The 14032-nt window shown below is 44.0% G+C and overlaps 1 protein-coding gene across 1 annotated transcript in view; it reads left to right on the forward strand.

The window, feature by feature from the left end:
- LOC132819619 (butyrophilin-like protein 2) overlaps positions 1-14032 on the forward strand; it is a 53405-nt gene that overhangs the window by 23922 nt on the left and 15451 nt on the right. The gene's annotated exons all lie outside the window — the stretch shown is intronic.

Consider the following 14032-nt stretch of genomic DNA (forward strand, 5'->3'; position numbering starts at 1 on the left):
GTAAGGGTGAGGGATCAGTGCAGTGAAACATACCAATTGCAATGACATAATTTGCATTAATCACTAAAATTAATTGAGTTGTTTCAACTTCTTGTGCCAATGTTGCATTAGGTGTCGTAATGAGTGAAAAATATGCCTCAGCCTGTTCCGAGTTGATTAATTGATGAGTTACATAATTCTAATAAAACTTATTTGGAGAATATCAGCTACAAGTTCCCCTCCAAGCCGCTCATCATTCCGACTTGCAAATATGACGGTTTTCTCTCTGTCACTGAGTCAAAATCCTAGAATTCCCTCCATAGAAGCTCCATAACAGCCTTGTGGGTCTATCAACACACATGGACTGCAGCGGTTCAAGAAGCCAGTTCAATACAACCTTGTCAGGCAACTAGGAATGCACAGTAAATGCTGGCCAAGCCACCAATGGCCACTTCCGTGAGTTAACCTAAAATAATTCTGCAGAAATTGCATTAATCACTAAAATTAATTGAGTTGTTTCAACTTCTTGTGCCAATGTTGCATTAGGTGTCGTAATGAGTGAAAAATATGCCTCAGCCTGTTCCGAGTTGATTAATTGATGAGTTACATAATTCTAAGAATTTGTGAAAACCTCCTTGTAATAGTTTAACTGCAATTCCAATGGGAAGCCTAGAATTGTTTCATCCGGGTGGAGATGGTGTGAAATATTTTTAGGAAAAACTTCAAATAAGTTTGCACCTTTTTATTTCTTTGTTACTTGCCTCATCCCTTTCTTGAGTTGACCTTGTCATCACAGCCACATATTGAAGAGTAATTGTGGGCCATGCAACTGATGGGAAATAGCTTTAACACAAACTGAAATGGTTCACTGGATAGGACCAGATTAGGTGTAGTGGAAAGGACAAAGAAAGATGTCCACAAATAGTTTTATTTATTTGGCAAGACTTATCATGCTGAATAGCAGAGCAGCCGTGAGTGCTTGGATAGCCTGCTCCAAATGTGTATGTTAGAGTAAAACCCAGCTTTGAGAATATGGGAGGGGTAGGCTATCTCTGTGTCTCACAGAATATACAGCAAGATGTTCTGAAATTGGATGGATCACCTGACACTGACTTAAAAGGGACCTGAGGGCAACATTTTCACACAGAGGGAGGTGCATGCGTGGAACGAGCTGCCTGAGGAGGTAGTAGAGGTAGGTAGAAATACAACATTCAAAGAACATTTGGACAGGTACATGAATCGGAAAGGTTTGGAAAGATATGGCCCAAATGTAGGCAGGTGGGATTAGTTAAGTTTGAGAAACCTGGTCAGCATGGACGAGTTGGACTGAAGGATCTGATTCTGTGCTATGTGACTCTGGCGTTTTTAAAGCACTGGAAATGACAGACTGATAATAGCTCTACTGACCCTGCAAAGTTCGCCCTGCCATCTGGGGAGTAGTGCCAGAATTGGGAGAAGTTTCTCATCAATTAGTCAAACAACAGCCTAAGACAGTTATACTTTTGGAATTATGCCTTTATAGACAATGTCCCAGACACCACAATCACCATTCCTGGATATGTCCTGTCTCATTAGCAGTGCAGACCCAGCTGAGGTGGCAGAACAGTGGCATAGAGTCAGGAGGGAGTTGCTTTAAGAGTCTGCAACATTTGTGCTGGACCCCATGAAATCCCCATGCTTCAGGACAAACATGGGCAAGGAAACCTGCTCAATACCACGCTGTCCTCCTTCAGGTGGTGAATCGGGATTCCTCAATGCAAGAGTACAAAATGCCCTCTGGGTGGAGGATTTCAATGCCTTGGTGGCAGTACTGTTGATTGAGCTGTTTGGGTCCTAAAGGACACAGTTGCAAGACTGGGTTTGCGGCAGCTGTTGAGGGACCTGAGGGAAAAGCATACATGACCTCATCCTTCCCAACCTGCTGGCTGCAAATGTATCTGTCCATGACAGTATCGGTAAGAGTGACCACCACGCAGTCCTTGTGTAGACAAAGTTCTCCCTTCACAATAAGAGATACCTCTATTGTGTTATGTGGCACTATCACCATGCTAAATGGGACAGATTTGGCTCAAAATAGCAACTCCAGATTAGGCATCCATGAGGCGTTGTGGGCCATCAACAGCAGCAGAACTGTACTCCAGCACAATCTGTAACCTCATGAATCTGCATATCCTCCATTCAACCATGACCATCAAGCCAGGGGATCAACCCTGGTTCACTGGGGAGTGCAGGAAGGCATGCCATGATCAGCAGCAGACACCTGAAGGTGAGGGGTCAACCTGTGCCAAGCTACAATGCAGGACTACAAACTCAAGCCAGAAGTGCCATATGGATGATCCATCTCGGCCTACTCCAATGGTCTGCTGCATTGCAGATACAAGTTTTTAGCTAATTCAATTCATGCCACATGATATCATGAAATGGTTGGGGCTACTGGATACTGCAAAGGCTATGGTCCCTGACAATACTCCAGCAAATGTACAGAAGAATTGTGCTCCAGAACTTCCCGCTCCCCTCGCCAAGCTGTTCCAGCACAATTACAACACTGGCATCTACCCAACAATGTAGAAAATTGCCCAGTCATTTCCTGCACACACAAAGTGGGACAAATCCAAACCAGCCAATTACTGTCCCATCATTTACTCTCAGTCATCAGTAAAGTGATGGAAAGTGTCATCAGATGCTGCTTGATAGCACTGTTGCTCAGCAACAACCTGTTCAGTGACGCCCAGTTTGGGTTCCACTAGGGCCACTCGGTTTTTGACCTCATTACAATCTTGGTTCAGAGATGGACAAAGAAGCTGAATTCCTGAGGTGAGGTGAGAGAGTCAGCCCTTGACATCAAGATTACATTTCACTGTGTGTGGCATCAGGTAGCACGAGAAAAACCAGAATGAATAGGAATCTGGCAGTGACTGGAGTTGTATCTGACACGTCACTCCTCCAGGATATCTCTACAGGAGTTCCTAAGGGGAGTGTCCAAGGCCCAACCATCTTCAGCTGCTTCATCAACAACCTTCCCTCCATCATTAGGTCAGAAGAGGAGAAGTTGAGCACCATTCATTATTCTTCAGTAACTGTAGCTGTCCATGTAAGAAAATGCAGCAAGACTTGGACAATATCCAGGCATGGCTTGACAAGTGTCATGTAACATTGCTCCAGTTGTGTGGTGTGAAACACTTTCTCCAAAAAGAGAGAATCCAACCATCGCCCCTTGACATTCAGTAGAATTACCATCACTCTAACCCCCACAATCAGTGTCCTGGAAGTTACCATTGACCAGAAGCTGAACTAGATTTGCCAAATAAATCCTGAAGAAGGGCTACACCCGAAATGTCGACTTCTCCACCTCCCTGATGCTGCCTGGCTTGCTGTTTTTCTCCAGTCTCTTGGTTGTCTATCTTGGATTCCAACATCTGCAGCATTTTTGTCTCTATATAAATACTGTGGTTACAATAGCATGTCAGAGCCAAGTAGTCCTGCAGCAATTATTTCACATCCTGACTCCTCAGAAGCTACAAGGGAAAAGTCAGGAGTGTGATGGAATACTTCCCATTTGTCTAAATAAGCGTAACTCCTACAGTACTCAAACTTGACACTTGATCCTAGGCCACACAATGATACCCATGAGAATTTCTAGAAGCATGACATTCCAACCGGAACTCATTATCAACAAACACATCGAGTTAGACCCCATCTACCATCCCCTGAGAAAAGGAACAGGAAGTGACTTCACCACAGGAAATAACATCACCACAGGAAATGACATAATCAACCCAAGGAAACCCAAACATAAGTAGAAAGCAGGAATTTTCAGCATTGCTTCGCCTGAGGCCCACTGAAGATGTTACCTAGTAGGGTGACAAAACATCTGGAAATGAACCTCCCAGCTTAGCGAGCAAACCTACATCCAAAACCTCAACCTGAGCCACAAATCTTCTCAAAACTCAGAAAAACTTGACGCTATCCAACAACCTGCTTGACTGGTATCACATCCACAAGCATTCACTCCCTTCACCACCGACACTCAGGAGCAGTGCTGTACTGTCTACGAGATGCACTGCCGAAGTTCACCAAAGATCCTTCCAAACCTGTGACCACTTCCATCTAGAAGGTCAAGGAACTTCATCTGCAAATTCCCCATCCTGACTTAGAAATATATCACCGTTCCTTCAGTGCGACTGGGTCAAAATCTGAAATTCTGTCCCGAATGATATTGTGGTTCTTTCTAGATGAAGTGGACTGCTGCCTATCAAGAGGTCAGCTCACTACACCTTCTCAAGGGGAACTTCTCAAATGATTTTCTTCAGTCATATCAGGTACACCAAGTGCCTATCCGAAAATATGGTTCTGAGCTTACTCTTGAACTTGTTGCCCTGGTAGAACCTGAGCATTTGCTCTGATTTCCTGACCTTACTCCTTCAGTTTTACTGTGTGTCTTTGTTAAATTTGCACATTTTTCAAGGTTGACGCATGTTAACCTTGTGCATTGTTCCTCCACCCTCCAGGGAGTGGGCTGATTACAGTGCCACTGTTCTCTCCAGATCTACGTGTGCAACTTTCCAATCCCAGACACCATTCCTAAATTGAATGAGTTTTGGCAGTTTTTCAAGACTATTGCATCTAGAATTTCATTGCCAATTTTGAAAATGCCCTGGGGTGTGGGAACGTTGATTATGGAAATTCAGTTGGAATGATAGAATGGTTGCAGCTTTCCAGGAAGCCATTCAGCCTGTAGTGCCAACACTGTCTCTGTGTAGGAGTAAATTCACGAGTCTCACTTCTCCCTACCGAACACACAACAAGATCCGATAGTTCCTGTATTATACTTTGTATTATTTAAACAAATTTATTTAAGGTTCCCTAGACTGCCATTTCTTTATGTCCACTGTTAGAGATCATTCTGATTTTGCTTACATCTCTCTGTTGAGTATTCTATTTACTCTTTCTCCCACTCTTTTGCATGTCTTTATTCAGCTATTTGTATCTCTTTTATTGCGATTTTTATTATGTTCTGTTGTTTTCTTTGTAGCTGTAGTACCGTAACTCAAGCTCTCCCAGTTCACAGGATTTCCACGTCCTTAGATTTGTGTTAGCTGTTTATTTTCTCTCAATGCTGACTCTGACCTTGTTCGTTGACCGGAGTTATTTAAAGGCACAAGTGGAGCCATTGGTGGCTGGTACCAAGCCAAGTAAAGCAGATTTCCTTCCCTAAAGGACATCGGTGAACCAGATAAGGTTCATGGCAATCGACAATGGTTACACGATCACTATTTGACCAGCTTTTACTTGCAAATCTTTCTATTATATTCAAATTTAATAATCTGCCATGGTAGGATTTGAACCTGTGACCCTAAAATGTTGGCCTGGAGTTCTCGGTTACTCAGCCACCAGCTTTAATGTGGACAATTTATTTCTCACCACCCACCTTTTTACAAGTTTTCAAATGTTGGTTTGCAAATCTTGCTTCCCTTTAACGGCGACGTCAATTATTTTATGATTTCTGTTTGCAGTACTTCCCCTTGCAGTCATGGTTGGGAGGTGCATGTTGAGTAACTGTAATAGTAGATTGTGAGCTGTTCAGAAATAGTCACAAAGATTAGATCCATGTTCTTAAGAGAGAGATTGCTGACTGCAACTTATACAGCAGTGTAAATGGAGGTTTATTCTGAGCACTGCATTCAAATTTTTTTCAGATGCAAAATAACATCATCAAGATGCAGAGTAATTGTGACCTGTAAAGCACAGATGTAACGAACTATCTCCCAGATAACCAAGTATAATCTGTAAAGAGCAATATTTAAAGTAAATTGCATTACCATCAGTGACTTTCATTTGAGTATGGGTTGTCATGCACTGGAGGATAGATTTTCCACATTGAAAGTGAGTGATCATGTGTCTGCTAGCATCTCTCACTATGCTGTGGGGAACGGAGTAGTTCCAGCCTAAAACAGAAATGTAAAAATAGGATGGAGATTATCCTTGTCACACTTTTCATACATAGGCAATGGTGTACTGTTAAGAATTGGGGACAGAAGTAGGCCATTCAGCCCCTCAAGCAAGCTCTGCCATCATGGCTGATCTGCTTCTCAGGACCACGTTCCTGCATTGTTCACTTTAATCTTTGATTACCAGACTGTTTAACAATCCATCCATCTCAGCCTTAAATATATACACAGGCTCAGGGAAGGGAATCTACTGGCTGGCCTACACGTGGCTTCAGAGCCTCAGCAGTGAGGTTAACTCTTTGCTGCTCAATAGGTCAATTAAGCATGGAGTCATGGAAACAGACCCTTCAGCCCAACTCATCCATGCCTACCAGGTTTCCTAAACTGAACTAATCTGATTTGCCTGCATTTGGTCCATATCTCTCTGAAACTTTCCTATCCATGTACCTTCCAAATGTCTTTTAGATATTGTAATTGTACCAGCCTCTGGCAGCTCATTCCATACACACACCACCATCTGTGTGAAAGAGTTGCTTATCAGGTCCCTTTTAAATAATTCCCTCTCACATTAAACCTATGCCCTTGAGTTTTGGATTTCTCTATCCTTGGAGAAAGACCTTGGCTATTCACCCTAGCCATGCCCCTTATGATTTTATAAACCTCTATAAGGTCACCCCTCAGCCTCTTAGACTTAAGGGGGAAAATATGTCTCTCCAGCCTCTCCTTATAACTCACCCCCTCCAGTCTCACTAACTTCCTTGTAAATCTTTTTTGGGTCCTTTTCAGTTTAATAGCATTCTTTGCAGTGCAATTAGAACTATACGGAGTACTCCAAATCTGACCTTGCCAATGTCTTATACACCCACAACACATTTACCCAACTCCTGTACTTATTGCTCTGACAGCAGGCGTACCAAATACTGCCTTCACCACCTTGTTTCCCAGTGATGCCAATGTTAAGGAATGTGTTCCTGCATACCTAAACCCCTCTGTTCGATAACATTACCTAGGGCCCGACCATTAACTGTGTGAGTCCAGCCCTGGTTTGTCTTGCCAAGATGCAACACCTTGCATTTATCTAAATTAAATTCCCATCTACCACTCTTCAGCCCATTGGCTCAGTGGATCAGGATCCCATTGTACTGTTAGATAACCACCTTCACTAACCATTGTACTACCAAGTTTGGTGTCATCCACGACTTGCAAACCACACCTCATATATTCTCATCCTATCATTGATATAACGATGAACAACAGTGGACCCAGCACTAATCTTTGCAGCACACCACTAGTCACAGGACTCCAGGCCAAACAACAACCCTCTATCACCACCCTCTGTCTCCTTGAATCAGGCCAACCTTGTATCCAATTAGCTTGCTCTCCCTGGATTCCATGTGATCTAATCTTACTAACTAGTGTACAATGTTGAACCTTGTCGAAGCCCTTGCTAATGTCCATGTAGTCAATGTCTACCGTTCTGCCTTAATCTATTTTCTTGGTCACGTCCTCAAAAAAAAATCAATCAAGTTTGTGAGACATAATTTCCCATGCACAAAGCCAAGCTGACGATCCCGAATCAGTCCTGGCCTTACCAGATGCATATGCATCCTGACTCTCAGAATCCCTCCAATAATTTACCGCCACTGAATTCAGTCTCGCTGGTCTGAACTTTTCCAAGTAGCTTTTCATAAAACACTAACCACCCTCCAGTCTCTAGCATCTCATCTATGGCTGTTGATGATACAAATATTTCTGCTAGGGGCCCTACAATTTCTTCTCTAACTTTCCACAGTGTCTTGGGATACATTTGATCAGATCCTGTGACTTATCTATCTTCTTGTTTTAAGACTTTGTGGTCAGCACTGCTGCCTCACAGTGCCAGAGACCCGGGTTCATTTCCCGCATCAGGCTACTCTCTGTGTGGAGTTTGCACATTCTCCCCGTGTCTGCGTGGGTTTTCTCCGGGTGCTCCGGTTTCCTCCCACAATCCAAAAATGTGCAGGTTAAGTGAATTAGCCGTACTAAATTGCCCGTAGTATTAGATGAAGGGGTAAATGTAGGAGAATGGGTCTGGGTGGGTTATGCTTCGACGGGTCGGCGTGGACTTGTTGGGCTGAAGGGCTTGTTTCCACACTAAGTAATCTAATCTAAAGACTTGTAACCACCTCTTCTGTAATGAGGACTCTTTTCAAGACATCACTATTTCCCTATGATACCGAGCTGCCATATCTTTCTCCACAGTAAAGACTGACACAAAATATTTACTTACAATCTTGCCCATCTGCTGTGGTTCCACATATAAATGACCTCATTGATCTTTAAGGGGCCCTATTCTTTCCCTAGTTTTGCCCTTAATACACATAAACTTTCCAACTCAGCGAGCAAACCTACTTCCAGAACCTTGACCTGAGCTACAAATCTTCTGAAAACTCATTAAATTCTTATAGAATTTCTTTGGATTCTCCTTAACCTCCTGTGCCGAAGCTATCATGTGTCCCCTTTTTGCCCTCTTGATATTCCTCTTAAATGTACTCCTTCACCCCTTATACTCTTCAAGCGATTAATCTGATCCCAACGTCTGGACCTGACACATGCCTCCTTTTTCATGTCTGGAGCCTTAATTTCTGTAGTCATCCAGTGTTTCTTACTCCTACCAGCCTTGCCTTGCCTCCTACCACACTAACGGGAACATGCTGTCCCTGAATTCGCAATACCTTGCTTTGGAATGCCTCCCACTTGCCAGGCATCCTTTACCTGTGAACAGCCTCCCCCAATTAACTTTTGAAAGGTCTGAAGAAGGGTCACTTGGCCCACAACATTAATTCTGATTTCTCTCCACAGATGCTAGTTTTTGTTTTAGTTTCAATTTTTGAAAATTCCTGTCTAATACCATCAAAATTGGCCTTGCCCCAATTTATAACTTTAACTTGTGGACAAGGCCTATCCTTTTCCATAACTATTTTAAATCTAATAGAATTATGATCATTAGTCTCAAAGTGCTACCTCACTAATACCTCAGATACTTGCCTTGCCTTATTTCCCAAGAGGAGATTGAGTTCTGTCCCTTCACTAGTAGGGCCAGCTTAACAAGTTCATCTCCATCCAGGCCCTGAACATTATGGCAGTCCCAGTCGATGTTTGGAACATTAAAATCCCCTACTATTGCAACCCTATTATTCTTACTGATGAGATCTCCTTTCATATTTGATCTTAAATTTCCTGCTGGGTCCTGGAGTACAATTCCATCAAAGTGACCACTCCCTTCTTATTTCTCTGTTCACCATATTGCTTCACTGGGTGATCCTCCAGGAATATCCCTAAGTACAGCAGTGATATTTTATGCCACTCCCCCTCGTCTCTTATGTCCCCTTCTATCCTTCCTTTAGTATCTGCCCCCTGGAACCTTGAGTTGCCAGTCCTATCCCTCCCTGAGCCATGTTTCTGCAATTTCTATGATGTCCCAGTCCCATTTTCGCATCCATGCCCTGAGGTCATCTGCCTTACCTGTCAGGCCTCTTGCATTGAAATAGAAGCAGTTTAATTCTTCAGTCTTCCTTTAATCTCGGTTGTGCTCTTTTCTGCCCTGTCTATTTAACTTGTCTTTAATTTCTGTACAAATCTAAACGTTCTCTCTTATCTCAGTACTGTTTAGGATCCCACCCCTGCCAGATTCATTTAAACCCTCACAGGTGGCTCGAGCAAATCTCCCTGGTATAATATTATTCCTCCTTCAGTTCAGGTGCAACTCGTATCTCTCTATAGGTCATTTATGCCCTAGAAGAGATTCTAAAGATCTGAATCCCTGCCCCTGCGACAGCCACACATTCATCTGCCCTATCCTCCTACTTCCCACTCCCACTAGTACGTGGCAGTGGGAGTCATCCAGAGATTACTACCCTTCCGGTTCTGCTTTTAAACCTCCTGCCTAACTCCCCCATATTCACTCTGCAGGATGTCAACCCTTTTTCGACCTGTGTCATTTGATACCAATCTGTACAACGACCCCTTGTTACTGCTCATTGTCCCCTTTGAGAATCTGCTGTAGCCACTCCAAGATGTCCTTGAAACTGGCACCAGGGAACCAAGACACCATCTTGGAGTCTCACTTGTCACCTCTGAAAAACCGGTCTCTGCCCCTGACTGGAGAGGCCCCGATCACAATGTGTTCGCTTGGACTTTGCTATGCCCTGCTTTACAACAGAGCCAGTTGCAGTGCCAAAAACCTGGCTGTTGCTGCTATTTTCCCTGAGAGGTCAACCCCCTCCCTTGACAACAGTATCCAAAATGGTTTACTGTTTGAGAGGAAGATAGGCACAGGATATCTGAACTACTGCCTACCTCTCCTGAGAGTGACTCATCTACCTGCAGTATGACCACCTCCCTGCAGCTACAGACAATCACACTCCGTGCGTTCTGTATGCTCCTCAGTGTGTCTGACTGCTGCTCCAATCGATCCAAGCCAATCCCACTTCCTGCAGACAGAGTCACCAGGAACACATGACTGCTCCCTGAACTCCTGCATCTGACAAGAGGAGCAAACAGCCACTGACTGCCACCTCTGCCCCTTTAGCAACAGATGGATATGTTTTGGCTCGACCTCCTCAGCAAAACCTGATTTTCACCCAGGCCCACTCTTTGGTCTAACCAGCAGCACCTCAACCACAAAGCAGCCCCTTACAAAAAAGTCCTGGAACAAGACACATCAATGCCTCCCTCCCCCACATGCCTGAACTCCCACACTTTAACTCAGTTCCCAGGGATTGCATGCTCTTGTTGGTCAGACTGTGTGGTCTAGGCCTTGCTTTTATAGTATAAGGCCCGCAAAACCCAGATCTAACCAGTTTACTTATCTAGATTAATTAGCTACCACACTAGGAGAGGTTGTTTAAGCTTTCCTTAGGCCTGAAAGAAATAAAATACAATCTGTAAAGTGTCTGCCCGTCCCTTGTCCACGGGTTTAGATTTTAAGAATGCAAAAGATTAGGATTATACTCTCAAACCCCCCCCCCCCCCCCCCCCCCCCGACTTGAGCTTAGCTCCCAACAATATCCCCCTGTTGCTGGTCACACTCTAGGAGTAATTGCTGCCCTAACCAGCAACATTCACATGCCCATAAATTTTTTAAAAAGCTCTGGATATCCCAGTGTTTCACAGCCAATAAAATGCTTTTGTAATGAGGTTGCTTTTCTAACCAAAGGAAGTGCAGGTAGTGAACTTTCTCACAAGAGTAACATACAGTGGTCATGCTATAATGTCAGATGGTCTGATTTGGGTGATGTCGGATAAGGGTAGATATTGGTCCAGACACTCTGGAGCGAGGGATGCTCCTCTCCTCTTCCTGAGCAAATATGTGAAGCTGGGTTTAACTTCCTGACCTTAAGTTGGCATCTCTGACTGTGCTGTCCTCTCTCTCTAACACCATGGGAGTGTCAGCCTGGACTTTGCTCCAGCCTCTGCAGTTACTGAGCCCCTGAACTTGTGACTCAGCTGCAAGTCCTACTTGCAGCTTGATGGCTGGTACCTGCCCAGTCCTGTCTCAAATGGACAGCTTGCTACCCTGCTTCATATGGAAATCGTGCAGCTAGACAACCCGCTGGTCTGGGCACCATCATAGCACCAATAGTACATAGATAAGGATCTCGTCATTGTATCAAGAGACATCAACCACTGTTGTTTATGGTACCAAGAATGAGCACTGTCTGTTAGGAAAGCACAGGATGTTGGATAATGGATAAGATTGTAATATAATACACATGAAAAATAACCAGTACTGGCTGCCTGGCATGTTTTATTTCTCTTTCCCCTTTGTCATTTCCTGTCTATTGGTCTTGGCATCCACTTGTCTCTCTCTTTCTCTCTGGTTGGAAGTTGGGCTTTTTGAGCAGCCTGAAGCAGTCTGGTGGACCTGGGATTCTTATAAGAGTCTGCTGGGAAATCAACACTTCCATTTTCCATTCTTTGTTCACTCTCCCCACCACAATACGCCTCCAATAGCTGAGGAGTGGGCTGCATCAAATAATCCGGAGAATAATGTGAATGCTATTTTTCCAGAAAAGAAGCTTGTATCATGGTTTATTGATTTCATTTCTGAACAGTTTCTATGTGTGTGTGTGTATACACACACACACACTTTTTGACCTACAGCTGATGGGAGGAAAACAGAAGTAACCAGAATTCAGAACTAGCGTGTAAAAAGTGATACTTTTGAGTAGAAGTTATGAAGGCTGTGAGCTGGAAGGGCAGCTGAAGTACGTGGTTGTTTGGGAGTTGGCGCTGACACAATGAGTAGAATGACCTTGTGTGTGTAAAATGCTATATTTTGCAAACAAGATAAACAGTGATTTCCTAATCAGCTGCTTTGCTGTGATACCATGATTTTTGGCTCTAACTCTGAATGCTCTTAGCATTCCCCTTTTAACCAGTCAGTGCTGGATGAGTCAGACTTTTTTTGGTTTCAAACTTTGGCTTGAAAGACGTGTCATGCAACAATAATAACTTACATTTATGTAGCAACTTTTAATTGTAGCACAAAACTTTGTGGGACATTCCATAGGAGGATAATCAAAAAATTGACATTAAGCCATGAAAGGCCTTATTGGGGAAGGTGACACAAGTCTTGGTTTAAATATCACAATCTATCCTGAGGCCCCCCTGACCTGCTCTCTGATTTCTAGTTGGGAATTTGGGTGGATGTTTGGGGGAATCATGTGAATCAAATTGGAAGACAGGATTTTGTCTTTGAACGCCTTCTAGAGGTGGTTACACTTAAATGTTCATTGGACAGTCTGTCTTAGCACCTTGTGCTGCCTGATGATGGAGTATGTAAGGGTAAAATCACCAAAGTCCTACAGGACTGTTTGAGAGGGATGACTGATGGTGAGTTTAAGCTGAGGGTCACCATGCTTTGGACAAGGTTGGGAAGGTAGGATCTTCATCATAGACTCAAAGAATCCCTACAGTTTGGAAACAGGTCCTTCGGCCCAACAAGCCCATATCGACCTTCCAAAGAGTAACCCATCCAGACTCATTCTCCTATTACTCGACATTTCCCCTGACTTATGCACCTAACCTATGCATTCCTGAACACTATGGCAATTTAGCATAGCCAATCCACCTAACCTGCACATCTTTGGGTTATGTGAGGAAAGCAGAGCACGCAGAGGAAACCCACACAGACACTGGGAGAATGTATAAACTCCACACAGATAGTCGAACTGGGTCCCTGGTGCTGTGTGGCAACAGTGCTAACCACTGAGCCGCTGCCAACCCAAATGTTAACTCTGGTGCTGCAGGAATTGAACCCACCCTGTTGGGCTTCACTCTGCATCATAAAGCAGCCATAGCAAACTGACATTCGGCAAAACATGTACTGTAGTGAAACAGCTACCTGAATCATTGCTGACTGAATCACTCAGAACATGACAGCTCACCCTCTTCTGATAATCTGAACCACTCGAAGTGAGAGATAGCCGAAGTTCCTTGTACTGACTGAAATACATTGATTTTCAGTTTTTAAATGTGGTGTTGGAAAAGCACAGCCGGTCAGGCAGCATCTGAGGAGCAAGAGAGTCGACATTTTGAGTGTAAGCTCTTCATCGGGGTATTAAGTGTAGAGATTTTGGGGTGAGGTCAGATGTAAAGGTTAAGGGCTGATGGTCAGTGTTGGGGGAAGTGAAGATGGTTACTGATGGTCTGCCACTCTGTGCAAGAGGAGTCTCCAAGGTTATTTATGCAACAGTTTTTATTTACTCTTCGGACGTGGGACTGACTGGGCCCAGCATTTATTGCCCGTCCCTAGTTGCCGCCTTGAGAAGGTGGGGATGAGCTGCCTTCTTGAACTGTTGCAGTCCATGTGCGGTACATAGACCCACAATGCCCTTAGGGAGGGAATTCTAGGATTTTGACCCAGTGACACTGAAGGAGTAGCAATATATTTCCAAGTATCTTGAAGGGGAACATGCAGGGGGTAGTGTTCCCTTGTATCTGTTGCCCATGTCCTTCTAGGTCGAGGTGGTTATGCTGTGTGAGGATCTTTGGTGAATTTCTGCAGCTCATCTTGTAGATGGTACACACTGCTGCGATTGAGTGTTGGTATTGGAGAGTGT

This window comes from Hemiscyllium ocellatum, chromosome 10 (genome assembly GCF_020745735.1).
Source record: "Hemiscyllium ocellatum isolate sHemOce1 chromosome 10, sHemOce1.pat.X.cur, whole genome shotgun sequence".
NCBI classification, from domain to species: domain Eukaryota; kingdom Metazoa; phylum Chordata; class Chondrichthyes; order Orectolobiformes; family Hemiscylliidae; genus Hemiscyllium; species Hemiscyllium ocellatum.